The 19,823-nt window shown below is 43.0% G+C and overlaps 1 long non-coding RNA gene across 2 annotated transcripts; it reads right to left on the bottom strand.

Annotated features, from left to right (window-relative positions):
• Positions 1 to 3,541: 3,541 nt before the first annotated feature.
• On the bottom strand, positions 3,542 to 13,194 carry LOC308458985. 2 transcript variants are annotated; one of them, XR_013977806.1, is made up of 3 exons: positions 12,814 to 13,194; positions 11,664 to 11,905; positions 3,542 to 4,446 (listed from the first exon to the last, which is right to left on the bottom strand). It is a non-coding gene; the product is annotated as an uncharacterized lncRNA (long non-coding RNA). The 2 variants fall into 2 exon arrangements; XR_013977807.1 differs by having other exon boundaries at positions 11,664 to 11,802.
• Between the last annotated feature and the right edge of the window lie 6,629 nt (positions 13,195 to 19,823).

Below are 19,823 nucleotides of genomic sequence, written 5' to 3'. Positions count from 1 at the left end.
GCACTTGTGGCATGCCTCGTAATCAAATCAAGAAGCAGTCTAGCTGTCTAACCTTCATATTTAAGAAAAACAACACATAAAGCATGTTACGTATGCAAAGCAATGGGGGTTGCTTTCTAAGAAAGCATTCTTCAGGCAAATCTGTGCGTTTTAATCTGGGAGCCATTAGAAAGTGTTGCGCTGCAGATGAAAGGAGCCAGAAAATTCCATATCATAATGCAGCTTGATCAGTAATTCATGGGGCAGGTAATCCACAATGACTTGTCGGCCCCTTTGATTTTGCACGGTTTATGGCTATTAGCAGTTTCCCCTTTCAAATTTGTTTGCCTCCATACTTCCTTTCTGACCTCTTTTTCATCATTTATGATCCAATTTGGTAGTGAAAAAACATAACTGCTGTTCAAGCGCATGGCTGTCATTCAAACCCCATTACGTTGCAAAGACGTTTGACGTTTGCGACTTCGGGGAGGGGAGAGGAACATTAAGCAGGTGTACCAAACACTAACCAGGTGCCTCTAACAATGCTTTATGGGATTCACAACTTGCCTCCAGGCTATAAACCCATTTCAAGCTCAGTTTCCAATATAGATTGAACCTTAATATTTAGTATTCGGTGCCAGCCAAACAGAAGTTGCAAGGGTCTGTAATTTGAATACAAACTATGGGATTCATATGCATTCAAATGATAATATGAATCTGATAAGATGTGAAGCATGTTTGGCCGGTTCTTCATCTTTGTTGCTGCCCCATTAAGCTTTAAAAGTGTTGAGAAGTGTTTTTTTCTTCCTTAAATTATTAGGATTTTAAGTGTATGCATTGAATTAAAGTTTTTTGGAATTAATATGTTTGGATAAGAGGGAGGAGGGAATTTTGGGAAGGAGAATTGAAGGGGAAACTCTTGTTAGTTGTAAGATCTTTTTTTTTGAAGAAACTAATAAACCATTAACAACAACAAATGTGTTGAAAACTTTTAGAAATATTGGCATGGGATCCATATTTCCATATTAGTTCACCTTTATGTTTATTATATGCACTAGGTGCATTTTATTGCTCTATACAGCATATCATGAATAAGAGCCATGGAAGGGGGCACTGCCTAATTAATATTATTGCTAACGTTATAGCTGTTAATGTTAAGCCTTACTTCAAAGAAGGGATGGACAAACTATCAATTTCTGAGTTTCACATTTTTTTTAAATCTTAACTTCAGTTTGCCACATTTTTAGCTTTTTTTTAAAAGGTTGTATGGACATTCATATGCCTTTTGTGCATTTCTCCCAATATATATTCGTTTTACCACAATTTTGCCTATTATATATAGTCATAACTCCATCTGGTAATGGAGTTTGCTACTGCTGCCCCTGAACGCTCAGTGGTGGTGGTTTTCTATGGAAGCCAAGCCACCAGCTGCTCACCTTTGATCCGTGGTGGGCAGATGCCATCTTACATTCCCCCACAACGGACAGCAGGTGTAGCAGCAGTGCAGGATGGCAGACTTGGCTGATACGAAGGGCAGCAGCACTATTGCTGAGAGTCCACCAGAGGCTAGTGTTGAGGATCCTGGTTCAAGCCCTTCAGCTGTTTTGAACTACAATAACATAGTACAGCCATACCTCGAGTTGAATGCGCTTCAGGTTGAGCACGTTCGAGTTGTGCTCTGCGGCAACCCGGAAGTAATGGAGCACGTTACTTCCGGGTTTCGCCGCTCGCGCATGCGCAGACCCTCAAAATGACGTCACGCGCATGTGTGTTAGCGGCGAAACGCGACTCAAGCACGTGCAGACGTGCCGTCGCATCTTGCGTTCCATTCGGGATGCGAACGGGGCTCTGGAACGGATCCCTTTCGCATCCCGAGGTACCACTGTATACATTTTGGAAGCTATTTTCCATTGTAGGATGCATTTTTGTACATTTTCACGAATATACATGTTGTTGTGTGTACTGTTCATACCTCTGATTCCACTTGCCCCAGTATTAAGTTTGGCTCTCCACAATTCTATCTAAGTCTACTTTTTGTGGGGAAAAATTCTTGTGAAATTTCACCAGCATTTAGTGCAAATTTCTCCTAAAATGCACATGCTTATATTCAATTTTCCCTTATACAGTATATGCATTTTTTGGCAAAGCAATTACCCACAACACAATGTGTTTTTGTACAGTATGCTATTTCCATCAATAGATGCATTTACATGAACCCATTAATGCTGTACAGTATATAGATTTTTGTACACATTATGTTGCTGGAGAATTGCAAAATTCAGGGAAGTGCGAATTTCAGAATAATAATAATAATAATAATAATAATAATAATAATAATGGGTGGCTCCCAACAAAATGTTAAAATGCAATAATCATTCAGATATTAAAAGCTTCCCTAAACAGGGCTGTCTTCAGATGTCTTCTAAAAGTCTGGTAGTTGTTTTTTCCTTTGACATCTGGTAGGAGGGCATTCCACAGGGTGGGCGCCACTACTGAGAAGGCCCACTGCCTGGTTCCCTGTAAATTCACTTCTTACAGTGAGGGAGCCCCCAGAAGTCCCTCGGTGCTGCACTTCAGTGTCCGGGCAGAACGATGGGGGTGAAGATGCTCCTTCAGGTATACTGGACTGAGGCCATTTAGGGCTTTAAAGGTCAGCACCAACACTTTGAATTGTGCTCAGAAACGTACTGAAAGCCAATGTAGGTCTTTCAAGACTGGTGTTATGTGGTCTCGGTGACCACACCCAGTCACCAGTCTAGCTGCCGCATTCTGGATGGCTCTGATTTGGTTTTTGTGTATTGTTTTGGAAAGTGTGGATTCATTAGGTCTGCCTTTATGTGTGAACTGAAAAGAATTTCTCCCCCATCCCTGGGAGTGGGAAACATATACATTCCTCCATGGACAATCTTCTGGGGATCCCATGCCCCAGTTGGCAAGGCCAGAGGCCCAAGAGTATAGAGCAATGATCCTGACCTTTGCCGCATAGGTTACATTCCAGCCATAGACATAGAGAGGCTTCTGCACTCATACAAATCTCTCCACCCACCATTCAGGCAAACAAGATGCATTATCAAAGTTTCTTCCAGCCAAGCAAAAGCGACCAGGGAGAGCAGAGCAAGGGCAGGTAGGGGTCTTGTCTAGGGCTGGCTAGAGCTGCCTTTGGCCTGAGAACGCCCAGCTATGTATACACTGCTCACTGGATCAAGTGATCTCTCTCTCTCTCTCTCTTGGACAGGAAGGAGGTGAAAGAAAGTACAAAAGTACAGTAGAGTGGAAGAGATAAGACTAGTTTCTGTTCCCACACTAGACAGTAAACACAGACATGTGATATAACAATCACACATCCAGCAACGGAGGAGTGAAATGCTAAAATGACCCACTGTTAGTCATAATCTGAGTAGACCTTTTAACTAACTTGAGTGCATTAATCCGTGAGGGTTTTTTGACCTTTCAAAAATAAAAAGGTGTTTGTTGTTTGCCTGAATGTAATCAGTTCTACAGCATACCGTTTTTATTAGTCATATTTATCAATTGGAAAACATTTTTTAAAAAACCCAAAACATTTTGGTGGGTTGGCGAGAGAAAATGGCAATGTGATTTTATTTCCAGAAGCACATGATCCATCAGTCCAGAATTTACTTTTTATTATATATAGTTTCCGAAATGTCTCTTGTCATTCTTTAACTGTAATTCATTTCCTGGTTTGCCTAATAAATTATGGTGTGGCAGTTTTGCTTTTTCAAATGTTGCCTTCATTTCCTGCTTCCTCTTTTCATTCTCTCAGTCTCCCCTTCTACATCCTTATATAGCTTGTCTCTTTTCCGTATATTATGCTTTTCTCCATGGGCCTATATTCGTTTCCATGTACCATTTCTCACTACAGAAATGCAAAAATATATGGGATAGTATATACATCTAATGATGACATATTGATTAGTGCTACTCAACATCTGTGCTGGCCCACTGAATTTTAATACCCAAAGTGGAGTCCAAATGCCCCCCACAATTTTAAATACATTAGTTCTTGTATCTATCCTCCCACTGCCTTCATGGTACCCCCTGAAGCAAATTATCTCCCATTTAGCAGGATGTGGGAGCTACTAAGAATGGGAATATTTGTCAATTTCACTCAACTTCTTATTTTTCCTATCTTAAATTCAGTTCTTTGCATTTCCACATCAGCTTGCAATTAAAATAATAATAGTTAACCAGAGTTTCAAGGTGATATTCCTGTCCCCTGTGTATTCAAATATATATTTGAATTATTTTCTCAACTTCAGGGCATTGGCAGCGAAATTTAGGCAGTTCGGTCCTGGTATGCAGAAATTACATGTTCGGCTTTCCATTTTATGAAGATGCCAGAGCGTGACTTCACTTCAACTGTATCTCTTTTTGCATGTTGGCTGCAAAGTTCTCTGCATGGTGGAAATATTAAAGGTGGTTGATTGATCTTGACTTTTACCAGCCCTGTAGTAAAGCAAAGAAGTAACAAATGGTGTCATTGCTGAAACGGGTGAAACAATATTTTCAGTCATGGTTACAGTCAGAGGCAGAGTCTGGGGCACTGAACCAGAACCTGAAAGGGAAACCAAAATATTCAACATTCACACAGGATTCCGCACGATTGTTTTAACTCAGCTAAGTACGTTTTTGATCATGAAACCATGACCTTTCTGCTTGACGGTCCTGGTGATTTATGGGATTAACAAAAATAAGAGCAATCCATGAGTAATTTTATATACGGTGATTCAAAACACAAACACACATATATATTCTTCTTTTTTTGCCCCCCAACTCTGACATAATTGCTGCTCATGTATCCATGATTTATTTCCCAAGATTACCCATGGAGATATATTCTGGACAGATAAAAATTTAAACTTGTCCTTGTTGTGTCTGTTCATTCCTACTTTCTATGCACATTTTCGGTAAATATATATTTTTATTACTTTCCTGCTGAAACTCAGGTAGAAATCTGGCAGGTAGCAGGGACCCACCATCTCAGTTTCCTGTGCCAATTCTTTCCTGTACACCATCAAAGCCAACATTGTACTTTTAATTGATTTCAAGACCCCAGAATGAGTCCAGATACAATAGCAATGTTTTGAAAGAAACCACAGATTTATTGGTGAGTGTGCAGGGACAGTGGAAGGAAATGTTATTGCAAAGTTGCCGAATGCAATGGCAAATAAAATCTAACAGCCAGATGCAGCATTGTTCTTCGTTTCCATTTCAGCCACTTCCCACTTTGAAATACAACAAGGTCTCTTGCATGCTCTTTAAACAAAAAAACAAAAAACCCACACACAAACATCTGGCATGTACAGCTCAAAAGCAATTGTAACATGAGCTCCATTCAGTGAAGCCAGTGTTCAGATGCAGTGATTACCTGCAAGGGAAGTCTATGCAGCTGCTCCCTGATTTTATGTTCATTTTAACGTTTAAATTCATTGTTAGGTTTACATATAAAGTAGCAGGCATAGTTTTCAAGAACAACGGAACTATGGTACTCAACAGATGATAAGTCTGAATCATTTCAGTCCACAAACAAATTTAACATGCTCAAAGAACCTTATCATTAATCAGACCACTGGTCCATCTCGTTCAATATTGCCAGGATCTTGGAGAGGGATCTAACCAGGCAGAGGGCCTTCTCGGTAGTGGCACCCACCCGGTGGAACGCCCTCCCATCAGATGTCAAAGAAATAAACAACTACCTGACTTTTAGAAGACATCTGAAGGCAGCTCTGTTTAGGGAAGTTTTTATGTTTGATATTTTATTGTGTTTTTCATATTCTGTTGGGAGCTGCCCAGAGTGTCTGGGGAAACCTAGCCAGATAGGCAGGGTATAAATAAATTATTATTATTATTATTATTATTATTATTATTATTATTATTGGTTCTGGGAACTAAACCTGTGACCTTATGCAGCACATGGGCTGTGCCACTGAACTATGGCTCCTCTTCTTTAAAGTATGGATAAAATGTCCCTAAGTAGAAGGTCAAGCCAGTAGACTACCTCACTTAAATGGTTCTACACAATGTGCTCCTTACTCTTAAATCTTCACCAGCAGGTCCCAGGGTGGGTTACAACAATTCATAATTCGACATTTAAAACAGTTTAAGCAGATTGCACCTGCAGGAATAGGGTGGGCTCTGAAAACACACATCTCAGGTGTCAAAGGCCAAAAGCTATATGGTAAAGGAGCTGGACACAACTGTCTGGTGAGGCAGCACCACAACTTAGGGGCTGCCACAGAGAATGCCCTCTCCCATATCACCACCACTACCCCACTGGGGAACTACCAGGTGGAACTACCAAAAGGACCCTCTCTCTGTTTATCTTACCAACTGGGAGGGTCTATAGGGAAGGAGGTGGTGTTGGGGTGCTGGGTTATTTAGGACTTTAAACACTATCATGTTCCCACTTCCTGGACTCGAAAACTTTGAATACACAACCCCTCTGTCTTTTCAATATTAGGCTTCAGTTTTTTCTTGTTCCCTTTGCAGCTTTACCTGCAATACATTCCTGTGATCTATGTAGGCAACTACTTGTTCCCATCTGACAGTTGGAGAACTTACACTGAGTTTGTACACCTAAATCAGCTATATCTCTTTGCATACCAGAATGGAGAGAATGAGGGCTACCAGATCACCTCTGCTGATGTGTTTGTAGCAGGCTAATCTTGCTGCTGTCTGACTTCTCCTCCTCCTCTGTATTTTACTATGCAGCAGCAACACAACTAGAGGGTGGTCAGCTGAGCAGCACAGCTTCACTATAAGGTTCACTCCTACACATGATGAATATCTGGGCCATTCGTCATCCCATTTTCATCTTGCTTCTGATTACTGCTACCCTGCTAGGTTATTAGTGCTACATACTGGCTCCTTCTCCATCGCTCTGAGCTTTTTCTTTTAAATGTGTGCTTTGGTGTGTGTTTTTACAACATGGTATGGTGAACATTTGCCTCTGTGTGCATTTGGTGATGGGTTGCCCTGGAGAGATGCTGTTGATGTTGTTTAATTGATCTATTAATTCCAAGTAGCAAAACATACGCATGCAAGGAAAACAGAGCTTAGTAGTTGTTCAGAAAAGAAAGAAAAATAGCGGCTGATGGCTGCAGTTTTAGACCTTCCCAGAAAGGCAGTTAAATGAAAGTGTCTCTCCACAAGGAGGATCAAAACCATGTTCAAATGTCTAAACACAGTCAATAATAGAATAACTTGTCTTACAGAAGGTGTGAGTGCTCTCCCCACCCCACCAGATCAATATTCCTGGTTAATTTGTACAATGTCCCATACTTGTGAAATCTAGGCTTCAAAAAAGATTTGCATTGGAATGATTCTGCTCTTCTTCATTTGTAACATGTTTGGTTACAAATGTGGTTTTCAAAGTGGCTTTGAAAGGAGTCTATGATCTTCAGAAGAAGTAGCAGGTATATGCATATCTGAGTGAAAACAGCCTCCGAAAATGTTCTCCTGTATTTGTGCATTGCAAAACGGGGACAAGGTATTTCACTGTTTTTACTTATTTTTATTGTAAGCAACCTTTAAGGGCTTTTGGGGACCAGAACATTGGTATATCAACCAATAAATAAATCTGTGTAAGAATAAACAAAGCTCAATAAAAGGGCACACACAGACACATACCCACACACCCCGGGAAGATGTCAAACTGTTTCCTTGGGATGACTGGACTTCTAGAGATTGCTAATTTCAGAATGCACACAACTGCATAGGCAAGAGAATGTATGAGATTCCAGGTTTCTAAAAGCCACTTGTCCAGCAATACTAGAAAGATGGTTAAGTGGCCTCGGAATATCACAAGCCAATCAATAAAGTTTAAAAGCGCCATTGACTCTAAACCATAACAGGTCCTTGTTTGAGGAACATGCTCAAAAAACATATGTGCCTTTAAGAGGTCTTGAAAGAATTTACACCCATGGACCATTACCATTTCCAAACACCCTGCAGCTTTACCAGCCCAGCATATGCTGACTGTATATCACAGCAACCCTTTTACTAAAAGCCCTTTTGACTGGAGTGCTTTTAATACCCACTTTCTCAGCTGAGCTCAAGAGTGATTTGTTTTACATGCCACATTAATCCTTTCCACATTTTCTGGATGAGGCAACCACAATTCCACTTGTGAGGTGTTTCTACAACAGAGTTATAGGAATAAAGCAGCGGGGTCCCAGACTTGACAACTTCCCTCCAGGCAGCTGACAAAGTGGCTATCACGACCGGCCGGGTATTGCTGTTTAAAAACCAGCATTTGTGCCCAGCAGCCAGGGTGGGCCAGCCTCAGTGGTGGGCAGGAGGCCCCAATTGTCGCTGGCTCTTCTGTCACAATTAAAACCCTGCAGGGTGCTTTGTGGATTTAATGCCCGGTGAATACTTGAAGCAGATTAATAAAATCACATTTTCTTTTTTATAAGGTTGAGATGAAATGCAAGAGAGAACAGACAGGCTGAAAATGTAAATCGCAGCTTCGTAAAATCCAAGACGTTTATGCCTCACACCTACAAGACTGTAGAAAAGAGCCTTTTTTGTATAAATAGGCAATTAGCGCTCAGTACCCTGGCTTTTATTATGTGGTAATTTTACAGTTTTCGCTTTACGGAGACACACACATACACACGTAATATCAAAGAGCAAACGAATTTCTGTTGTATCCATTTATGAGCTTTCCACATTTACAATGTTGTTACCAAAGCAGGTTTCTGAAATTCAGTGTTGTCAACAGGCCCTTAGAATGGACCCGCCAATTATAAAATGGTTTTTTACATGTCAGCGCTGTGCTAATTTTATTAACAAGTGCGCATTATGCTCTCTCTCTTTTTAATGTGCTAAACTGTACAACCAGCTAGAGGGCCAAAGTTATGCCTCCATCTAGATTTAATTTATTGCCCTTCCCTTGTAAAACTTAACTTGTAAGCTCAATGGTAGGAACTGGACTATAAATTTAAGTGAAACTAGTCTCACATATAACATAGGTTAAGTTTGGAATTCTGGAATGAAATCCATGTATCACATTACATATTTTACAAACCTCTCCACAGATAATGTATACAGCAGGGAAAATAAGTTGTGGGCTGAGGTTTTTATTTTTAATTAAGAGGATTTAATTTGCTTACCCTGAGCTGAACGACATCATGCCTATCAGCAGAGGCAATATTTATTTCCCAGAAGCACCTACATTTCTGGCCAACTCTCTGGTTATATGCACTGAGTAGCTATTATAAACAATTACATGGGTCTGTTGGAGGCAATATTCACAGCACAGACAGAAATCCTTCTGCTTTGACTAGCGCTGATAACATTGCTGTAGTTATTACGAGGTATAAACAAGTGACCACAACCATAACAAGGGGTCTTAAAAAAGACGGCCTTTTGCCATCAAACGTTTTCTTTTCTGTATATATTTCATAGCACCCTTTTCCTGCCTGTGTTTTTCCCCCTGTGTGATTTATGAACTGTGCCTCCCATTCAAAGGCACACTGAACGAAGACGAACAAAAATGCAACAACAGCAAAGAGGATTGTGGAGCATCCAGGATGGGTGAGATAAGTCTCAAATGCCAGGACCAAAATCAAACCTGTGTGAGACTTCTTCCTTACTACTACTGCTTTCTTACAACCCTATGCTATAGGGTTGATAGTTGCATCTGTTTGAAGATATCTTCCAGACACAGAATCTCCGCCTGCAGGTTTTTCTTAGCAAAGTCCCTTAAGTAACGCGGGAGAAGTCTACAGAGAGTCTGAATAGCACTTTATTGAACAAACTGAAGAAAGACAGCATATAATTTGAAGGGAAAGGAAGAGAAAGGTTTTGTCTTTCGTAGGTCTGGCCTTGTACGTAGCAGGGAGACCTTCAACAAAACATACAGAGAAAGAACTCTCTCATAACTACATAACCAGAGCTCTAGAGATCATGCCCTGCAAAGCAGCTCCTTCACCCCATTGCCCTCTGTGCATGTTGACGTTAACAAAATTAACCCTTAAGTTGCACACTGAATGATCCCTGCTCTTGCACTTCCAGCAATTTTTTTAGTGGATAGAATATGGTCCCCAGGGAGGGGGTATCCCAGATAGGAAACATCAGATTTCTCTCTCTGGTGGCAGATAGAGAAAGGTCAAACTTTAGCGAGGAAGAGGTGATGTTGAATGGCTCCTCCCTGGCTCAGCGGAAATCACAACCCTTACCCTAACAACACAGGAGCTTTGACATTGGGAGATCCGGAAAGGGGAGTGTCTTGGGGGCAGATTGTGAGGGTGTCATGGGAAAACCAGGGGTAGATCAAAAGGAGGGAAATTGGTGGGGGTTTTCAAGGAAGACAACAGAGATGCACAAGAGCACTCCTTCACACTCACTAGTGCTCTGCCAGTAAGAGGCCTGCATTAGATGTAATGGTTCATCCATCTTTGAGCTCTCTCCTATCTGCCCTCAGGACTGCAGTCTTAGGTGGTCAATATAAAGGAGAAGCTTTTCCAGCCTGATTTCCTCCTCCAGATTCCAAACTTAATCTGATGAGGCACTATTGCAAACTTGTTAACATCATTGATCTTGCCTGAACCATGCTGAGTCAAACCTGACCTTTGTAATAACTCTCTGGAGAGCCAGTGTGGTATAGTGATTAAGTCTCGTAATCTGGTGAACCGAGTTTGCTTCCCCGCTCCTCCACATGCAGCTGCTGGGTGACCTTGGGCTAGTCACACTTCTTTGAAGTCTCTCAGCCCCACTCACCTCACAGAGTGTTTGTCGTTGGGGAGGAAGGGAAAGGAGAACGTTAGCCGCTTTGAGACTCCTTCGGGTAGTGATAAAGCGGGATATCAAATCCAAACTCTTCTTCTTCTTCTTCTCTCATAAAGGTAATTACAGCTGCCTTGCAGTGAACAATTGTCAGTATTTAAGGGCTGGTTCAGATGTAATTGACACTTGCAGCAAAATAATGAGATGAAATGGTGGTAGTATTTTGAAGTTGTCAAATAGGTTCTACCATTTTAAACTGCAGTTTGGGGATCTCTTTTGAAATGTAAAAAAATAAAATTAAAAATTAAAAATGACTGCAAGTTGAAAAATCACAAAAGGGAATAAGTTAGCCTTGACCCTTCTCCCTGACATACTGGTTTATTACTTGGAAGTTGTGTGCTTTTTAAAAAATACGGGGAGCATTCAAAAATTATATTCTTGCTCATCTTGCAGTTGGGAATGGTATGCTCCTCTATTCTACCCTCTGGAACAGCAGAAAATAAGTTTGTTTCATTTTCCATGTGACAGCCCTTCAGATATTTGAAGATAGCTATCATATCTCCTCTCAGTCTTCTCTTCTCCAGGCTAAACATACCCAACTTCTTCAACCATAGGCCTAGTTTCCAGATCCTTGATCATCTTGGTTGCCTTCCTCTGCACACAGTCCTTCTGACCTCACAAATCAGGACAAGGAGGTTTTCCAGTTTGTGACTGATTTATTTTTAAAGTCCACATGAAAATTCACCTGCATTTTAGTGCAAATTTCTCCTTCTGTACATATTTTTGTGTAATATACACATTTTTGCAAAGCCATTTCCCCTAATATCATGTGTTTTGGTGTTATTTTTGTTAACACATGCACACTTCACTCCATTATATGTCAGGGAAAGGGAGGCAGACAGAGACGGGGGGGGGGGCATGGAAACACTTACCGAGAGCCCAAACAGCACTTTTCCAGCCAGTCCTCTGAATCGGAGACTGAAATTGGGAGTGGCCAGTCTGTTCCAGGAACTAGCTATTCCCAGAAGAGAGGAGATAAGAGGCGTTCCCTGTCTCGCTGGGCATGCTGGTCTAGAAAGCCACGTCACAAAAATTTAGAAGCGGCAACTGACTGAGCAACACGGAGGTGTTGTTTTGGAGCTCCGGCGTGGGCTTGGATTTTGCAGTCATAAATCTACCAGACAGAAGTGCAGTTGAACTTGGAAAGGGCCAAGGAGGTTTACAAGAGGCAGGCCGACAAGCATCGGCGGCCGGGGGAAGTGGTCCGGGTTGGGGATAAGGTGTGGTTGTACACGCAAGGGTTGCCCTGGAAAGGAGGTTGCAAGAAGCTCAAGCCCCGGAGGGTGGGACCATTTGAGGTAATCCAACAAATCAACCCAGTGGCCTTTAAGCTGCGGTTGCCAGAGAGCATGAGAATCCATCCAGTGTTTCACCGGTCACTGCTCTCCCCCTACGGGGGGGGGGGAGGAGGAGGCAGGATGGTGAGGGTGGGGAACCCCCACCACCTGAAATGGAGGAACGGGAGCAGTGCAATGAGGTAACGGAAATACTGGATTCTCGCTGGCATGGGGGGCAGTTACAGTATCTGGTGGCATGGGAAGGGGCCCCAAGCTCAGAGAACACCTGGGTTCCGGAAAGCTGCATCACAGAAGGGGACCTAGTGGAGGAGTTTCACAATTTTTTCCCTGACAAGCCCAAGCCCCGGGGTAGGTCTTTGCAACAGGTGTTCGAGACAACAGACGATGAAGAGGAGTTCGAGGGGTTCCCGCCATTGGAGGAGGAGGAGGAGGAGGAGGAGGAAGAAGAAGAAGAAGAAGAAGAAGAAGAAGAAGAAGAAGAAGAAGAAGAAGAAGAAGAAGAAGTAGTATATTGGGGAACACGAGGAATGGGGGACTTGAGGGAGGTTTTTGAAGTAACGGATGAGGAGGAGGGTAGTTTTACAGGTTTTCCATCCACCACCCCAGATGGGAAGGAAATGGAGACAGTCGAGGCTCCCGGAGAGGAGGGGGCCTTTGAGGAGGGGGTGGATGTCAGGGAAAGGGAGGCAGACAGAGACGGGGGGGGGCGCATGGAAACACTTACCGAGAGCCCAAACAGCACTTTTCCAGCCAGTCCTCTGAATCGGAGACTGAAATTGGGAGTGGCCAGTCTGTTCCAGGAACTAGCTATTCCCAGAAGAGAGGAGATAAGAGGCGTTCCCTGTCTCGCTGGGCATGCTGGTCTAGAAAGCCACGTCACAAAAATTTAGAAGCGGCAACTGAGTGAGCAACACGGAGGTGTTGTTTCGGAGCTCCGGCGTGGGCTTGGATTTTGCAGTCATAAATCTACCGGACAGAAGTGGCTTGATGCCTGGAATGTTATCTCCTAACTAGCTAGGCAGCAAACACATCCCTCACATTATATAATTTTTTTTTGTTTATATTATGTGGCTGGAGAAAGGAGTGGACTTTGGTAATTTTTTGTAATATGGTGCCCTGAGCAAGGCCAAATTTTGCTGCTCCCAAATGGATCTTCTCATTTATGGATCTTCTCAATTTCGCTCTCCCTTGGCTTGGTGCCCTGTGCCGTGGAACCACTCACACTGCCCTAAATCCTGTGCTGCTGGACAACTGGGCTGCAGAATAAGTGTGAGCTTTGAAGGACAGTTGTTCTTTGGTTCTCTTACTGTTTTCGAAAGTGTAAAGGTAAAGGTAAAGGGACCCCTGACCATTAGGTCCAGTCGTGGCCGACTCTGGGGTTACGGCGCTCATCTCGCTTTATTGGCCGATGGGGCCGGCGTACAGCTTCCAGGTCATGTGGCCAGCATGACTAAGCCGCTTCTGGCGAACCAGAGCAGCGCACGGAAACGCTGTTTACCTTCCCGCCGGAGCGGTCCCTATTTATCTACTTGCACTTTCCTGCTAGGTTGGCAGGACCAGGGACAGAGAAACGGGAGCTCACCCTGTCGCGGGGATTTGAACAGCCGACCTTCTGATCGGCAAGTCCCAGGTTCTGTGGTTTAACCCACAGCGCCACCCGTGTCCCTGTTCATTAGGTAAGGTCGCCATTAAAGGCAAAAGGAATTGAATTTTGTCCTCGGCACTCTTCAGAGGTAAAGCTCGTTCATTTCAGTGAATATCCTAATGGCATGGGACCCCAGCCTTCAGCTGACTTTTGTGTTACAATTGAACATGATCCACAACAACTGCCTGCTCTCCCCCACTCGCTGCCTATAGGCAATTTTTCAGTCTCAAGGAAGTCCAAACCTAGGCCATAATCTAGGCCTGCAGGCCAACATTCCAGGTAAATGAGTAACTTTTAAGGGAAAATGATGCTGTTTTTCAAAAGCCTGACATTTTAAAAAACACAAGACCAGAATTGAAACCTTCGACAATATTTCCATGCTTATATATTGCAAGCAGCACAATTCTATACAAATGAATACATCTGGGATTATTTTCAAGCTGTTATTTCCCACTAGGGAAAATATTTAGAAACAGGGCTCAACTTTTGGGCTGAAACTACAAAGAAGCCATCTATCTTGATGCTTTTCCAGCTTTTTTTAATGGTCTTCCTGATATTGTATAGGGACTTTACTGCCCTGTTTTGTATGCCCTTCTATTCACCAGCAGCAAGCATTTCTGTTGGGCTTGTTCCAGTTTTCAAATCTGTTTTGTAGCATTTATGGCCCAAAGCTAACAAGGGCACTTTGAAAAGATGGAGAAATATCTTTTACCACAAAAAAAAGAGAGAGATGTTTTGAAAATTAGGCAAGTGACTTACACTGAAGCCCTCCCTGTGTATGCCTGCTCAAAAGGAAGACTCACTGAGTTCAATGGGCTTACTCCTGGGTCAGTGTGTATACTAGCTTGCTGCCTTAACTAAACATAATGACAGGGGGGTCATTCAGTATCAGGGAAAGCTACACTAATTGTGCCCCCCCATTTCCATCTGCTGCTCCCACTGTTCTTCTCAGACACACCATGGACCACCTGAATGAAACTTTCAGACCACTGGTGGTCCCAGGACCACAATTTGGGAACCTATGCCTTACACTTCTCTTTTTGCAGGATCTGAGACACTACTTCACGCCCTGCATACTGGTGTGGCCACTCTGGTCATCAGGGGATGTGTTTCTCTTAGTGCTATGTACCACAGTGAAGCAGAGCCGTAGCTAGGTGATCTTGCGCCCCTGGTAGAACCATCCAGATCGCGCCCCCTAGCCATGGACAAATTAGCTCTTCTTTCCACCTCTCCTCCAACCTCCACCCAATCAATTCACCCTCTATTTAAAACTGTTATGTACTGAGTTTAATAGGATCCAAAATGCAGCAGTCTGATTGGTCCTAGAACAATAGGATTCAGAATGCAGCAGTCTGATTGGTACTAGAACAATGCAGCAGTATGATTGGTCAGCAGGTGCCACCCAATCCAGCTCCAGGTGGAAGTGAATCCACAACCTGATTGGCCTACAGGAGAATCCCGGAATTAGCCAATCACGTGTAGCCCATTGTGTAAATGATGTATATAAAGCAGATATTGTGGGGGGACTTCCATTCCTCCTCACCACTATGAGCTAAATAAAGAGCATGAAATCCACTCTCGACTCCGAGTATATTTCAAAAACCTTTTCTTATGAGGCAATAATCAATATTTTAATTTATGGACATATTTATAAGCCGATTTTGCACGCCCCCTCACCCGCGCCCCTGGCGGGCGCCCACCTCATCACCCCCTAGCTACAGCCCTGCAGCCAAGGTCCATTTTGTGGTGACACAGAGCAGGGCTTTTAGTTTTAACTGCTCCAGTTTTATGGAAGTCCCTCCTGGCGGATATCAGACAGGCAGTTTCAATACCTGTTGAAGACCATTTTTTCACAAACAGACCTTCCCAAAAGGATAATTCTGGCCTGGTCTCTGTTAATTTCATAACAATATAATGATATTAGGGCTGGGCATGCCCCTGATCCAGTTCAAAGCCCAATCCAGTGCTTTGAAGCAGACCCAATCTGGATCATACATTTGGTTTCAGGGCGGGGAGGAAACATGCCTTGTACAGTGGTACATCAGGTTAAGTACTTAATTCGTTCTGGAGGTCCGTTCTTAACCTGAAACTGTACTTAACCTGAAGCACCACTTTAGCTACTGGGGCCTCCTGCTGCTGCCGTGCCGCTGGAGCACAATTTCTGTTCTCATCCTGAAGCAAAGTTCTTAACCTGAGGTACTATTTCTGGGTTAGCGGAGTCTGTAACCTGAAGTGTATGTAACCTGAAGCGTATGTAACCCAAGGTACCACTGTACATTGAAATGGAAAACAACTCTGCATGTGTATTGCAAAAGGGGTTTGAAAAATCCCACTGAAGCTAAGAAGAACTCCCTGGGTACATGACAGGTTGATAATTAACTATTGATGTATCTCTTCTGGCTCTGTCATGTGCCTAACTTAGATGACGTGGTGTTCAGTTGCAAATCTCCATTTGGGGTGAGTGAGTTGTCTTTTGTTCTCAAGGTGCTGAAGGCAAACATGGGCTCATGAGGTCTCTCCTGAAGGCAAAACAGCTCCAGGCGGTAATGGAGGCTGTGAAAAGAGACAGATCTTTGATTTCAGGTCCACTTGGAGTTATTTCATATTTGTAAGAAGCTGAGCCTATGCTGAGCAAGCACGTGATATTACGCAACTACAGTGGTACCTCGAGTTACAAACGCCTCAGGTTACAAACGCTTCAGGTTACAAACTCCGCTAACCTGGAAGAGTCATCTCGAGTTGAGAACTTTGCCCCTGGGTGAGAATGGAAATTGTGTGCCGGCAGCACAGCGGCAGCAAGAGGCCCCATTAGCGAAAGCCTGCCTCTAGTTAAGAACAGTTTTGGGTTAAGAACGGACCTCCGGAACAAATTAAGTTCGTAACTAGAGGTACCACTGTATCTGGATGTAACATTGATTTTTAAACCTGTTTTTGAAAAAAAGTTCTGTTAGTAAAGCTTTAAAACGAGATTTTGGGTCTGAGCAATTTTTATCCCAAAAGGAGTCAGTTTTTATTCATCCTATTGCTTCAAGCTGCGCAATATGAATATCTGCAATATGCCACCTTTCCATCCCAACCATATGTTTAATTAGCATTATATCTTAATGACACCCACCTTTTGTCAGCTCCAGATCATTCCAGATCGACCTGATCTGACACAGTGAGATCTGGCACTACCTCAATCGAATCTGACTAAATCCTGGGCTGACTTGAATTGGCCCAACCCTCATTTATGTCTGATATCAATGTGTTGTATTTTATTTTTGTTTTGTACTTTGCTTGGAAGTTCTCTTGAATGTAACGCTATTCAGACATTAGTAATAATAATAATAATAATAATAATAATAATAATAATAATAATAAATTTTATTTATATCCCGCCCTCCCCAGCCGAAGCCGGGCTCAGGGCGGCTAACAACAATAAAACAGTACAAAAGTACAGCATAAACAACAGTCTAAAATCATTCGTTATAAAATTAATTAATTCAAGCCACTGGCAACCATTGGGCCAGAGCTCCGCGAAGATTGCCGAGGGAGGGAGTCAGGCTGTGCCCTGGCCAAAGGCCTGGTGGAACAGCTCTGTCTTGCAGGCCCTGCGGAAAGATGTCAAGTCCCGCAGGGCCCTAGTCTCTTGTGACAGAGTGTTCCACCAGATCGGAGCCACAGCCGAAAAAGCCCTGGCTCTAGTTGAGGCCAGCCTAACTTCTCTGTGGCCTGGGACCTTCAAGATGTTTTTATTCGAAGACCGTAAGTTTCTCTGTGGGGCATACCAGGAGAGGCGGTCCCGTAGGTACGAGGGTCCTAGGCCGTATAGGGCTTTAAAGGTTAAAACCAGCACCTTAAACCTGATCCTGTACTCCACCGGGAGCCAGTGCAGCTGGTATAGCACCGGATGAATGTGATCTCGCAGCGAAGACCCCGTAAGGAGTCTCGCTGCAGCATTCTGCACCCGCTGGAGTTTCTGGGTCAGTCTCAAGGGCAGCCCCACGTAGAGCGAGTTACAATAATCCAGTATGGAGGTGACCGTCGCATGGATCACAGTGGCTAGGTCAGGGCAAGAGAGGTAATAACTAAAGCATGACTAACTTAGTCTGGATCCAACCTTATAACACCCTGAGTACATCGCCAGGATCTGATCTATTTTCCCTTCTTTCAAACACACACACAAGTCAGTGACTACAGCCCTACATACAGGTCTTTTTATCTAATCCGCAAAAGGTGTTAGGCACTTTGAAGTTTTTCATCTGGTGGAACAAGGGCTCTTTATGAATGCATCAAGCAAAGCAGTGGTCCTTTCTTTGAAGTCAGTCTTTTGTTGGACTTACAGGCACTGGCAGTACGATTTTGGTTGTGCTTAGTTTAATGGTATTCTAAAGTTGGCAAAGTTATATGCTAAGCCAGCTGCAATTCATCCAGGGATAGCCACCAATTAGCAGACTGAGACGGATAGGACTTAATAAAAATGATAAAGCCAAAAATAGTATCTCTTTCATAGTACAGGGCTATTTTGCCCAATTCTAGAGTTCACCCCTTCTTCAGATGAGCAGAATTTCACCCTGCAGGTTTTTTTTTGGGGGGGGGGAATCACTTGTAAAAACTTCGCTTCTGAGGGTGAAGGGTGATTGTTGATATGAGGCAGTCTCTTCTTTTGGTTCAGTTAATCTGAAGCCACCATATTTCCCCATTCCCAAAATTTTCCTGGCATTATTCATGCCCCAGTTGCTGTGACTTTAGTTTTAAGGGGTGCTGAGATAAAGCCTGCTCTCACTTGTCGCTAGCAATAGGCAAATCTATCAATTTCGGTTTCCCTCAGTTACTCGTTTTTCCAGTTCAGTTCTTCAGATTTCCACACCAGTTTGTAATCTAAAAAATAAAATGAAATCCTCATGAAAATTCGCCAGCATTTTAATGCTATTTAGTGCCAATCCCAATACAGTGGTACCTCGGGTTAAGAACGTAATTCATTCTGGAGGTCTGTTCTTAACCTGAAACTGTTCTTAACCTGAGGTACCACTTTAGCTAATGGGGCCTCCTCCTCCTGCTGCGCCGCTGTGCGATTTCTGTTCTCATCCTGAAGCAAAGTTCTTAACCTGAGGTACTATTTCTGGGTTAGTGGAGTCTGTAACCTGAAGCATCTGTAATCTGAGGTACCACTGTATATACAGTTCCATGCAATTTTCCTTATATAAAAAAGAAGTGCAATGCTGAAAAATCATTGCCAATATTTCGTAACGATCAGAAACTCCTTATAGATTTTTTGCACGAAAAAGAAAATTGAATGTGTGATATCTGAGTTTGAGAACTGAAGAAAGTATTGGTTTATAGAAAGTGGAATTGTTGTGTGCTATCTTGGAATGGATGTTTTGAATAATTTTCTATATGTAGCTAACAGACAAAGAATCAAAAGTTCTCAGGGGGTTTTCTCCTTTTCTCTTTCTCCTTCCTTTTCCCCCTTTCCTCCTTTTGGTTTGTGTTTTTATTTAGATTAGTTTTTTAATTATTGGCAGAGTGCAGTCATACCTCGGCTCCTGAACGTCTTGGGAGTCAAACGTTCCGGCTCCTGAATGATCAAAAACCAGAAGTGAGTGCTCCAGTTTTCAAACGTTCTTTTGGAAGCCAAATGTATGACAGGGCTTCACGCAGCTTCCAACTGGCTGCAGGAGCTTCCAATCGGAAGCCGCACTTTGGTTTCCAAACGTTTTGGAAGTCTAACAGAAGTCCAGAATGGATTCTGTTCGACTTCTGAGGTACGACTGTATTAGGGGAGATTGGCATTTGGCGGGTTTTATGGCACAGCCATCTGTGGCCTCAAACGCTGACATATGGGCCAGGTCTTGGTTCTGCAAAGGGGCAGCAGGACAATCAAGAGATCTTTACAGGCTCCCTGCTACTGCCATCAAGAGAACTTGGCACAAAATGGAATCTGGACCCTTTATTTTTTAGTATGCTTTCTGGATGAAACCCCTGGTGTCTGCAGATCAAAGAGGGTTGATGAACTGCCAAAAATAGTAACCTACACGTAAAACATGTGCTTCATTTATTACCATCATTTGAAAAGTTTCCTGCTACCACAGAAATGCAGATTTCAT

The sequence above is a fragment of the Podarcis pityusensis genome (assembly GCF_964106645.2).
Source record: "Podarcis pityusensis genome assembly, chromosome: 12".
Taxonomy (NCBI): Eukaryota; Metazoa; Chordata; class Lepidosauria; order Squamata; family Lacertidae; genus Podarcis; species Podarcis pityusensis.
Note: the sequence above shows the minus strand (reverse complement) of the source record. Positions and strands in the feature narration are given on the sequence as shown.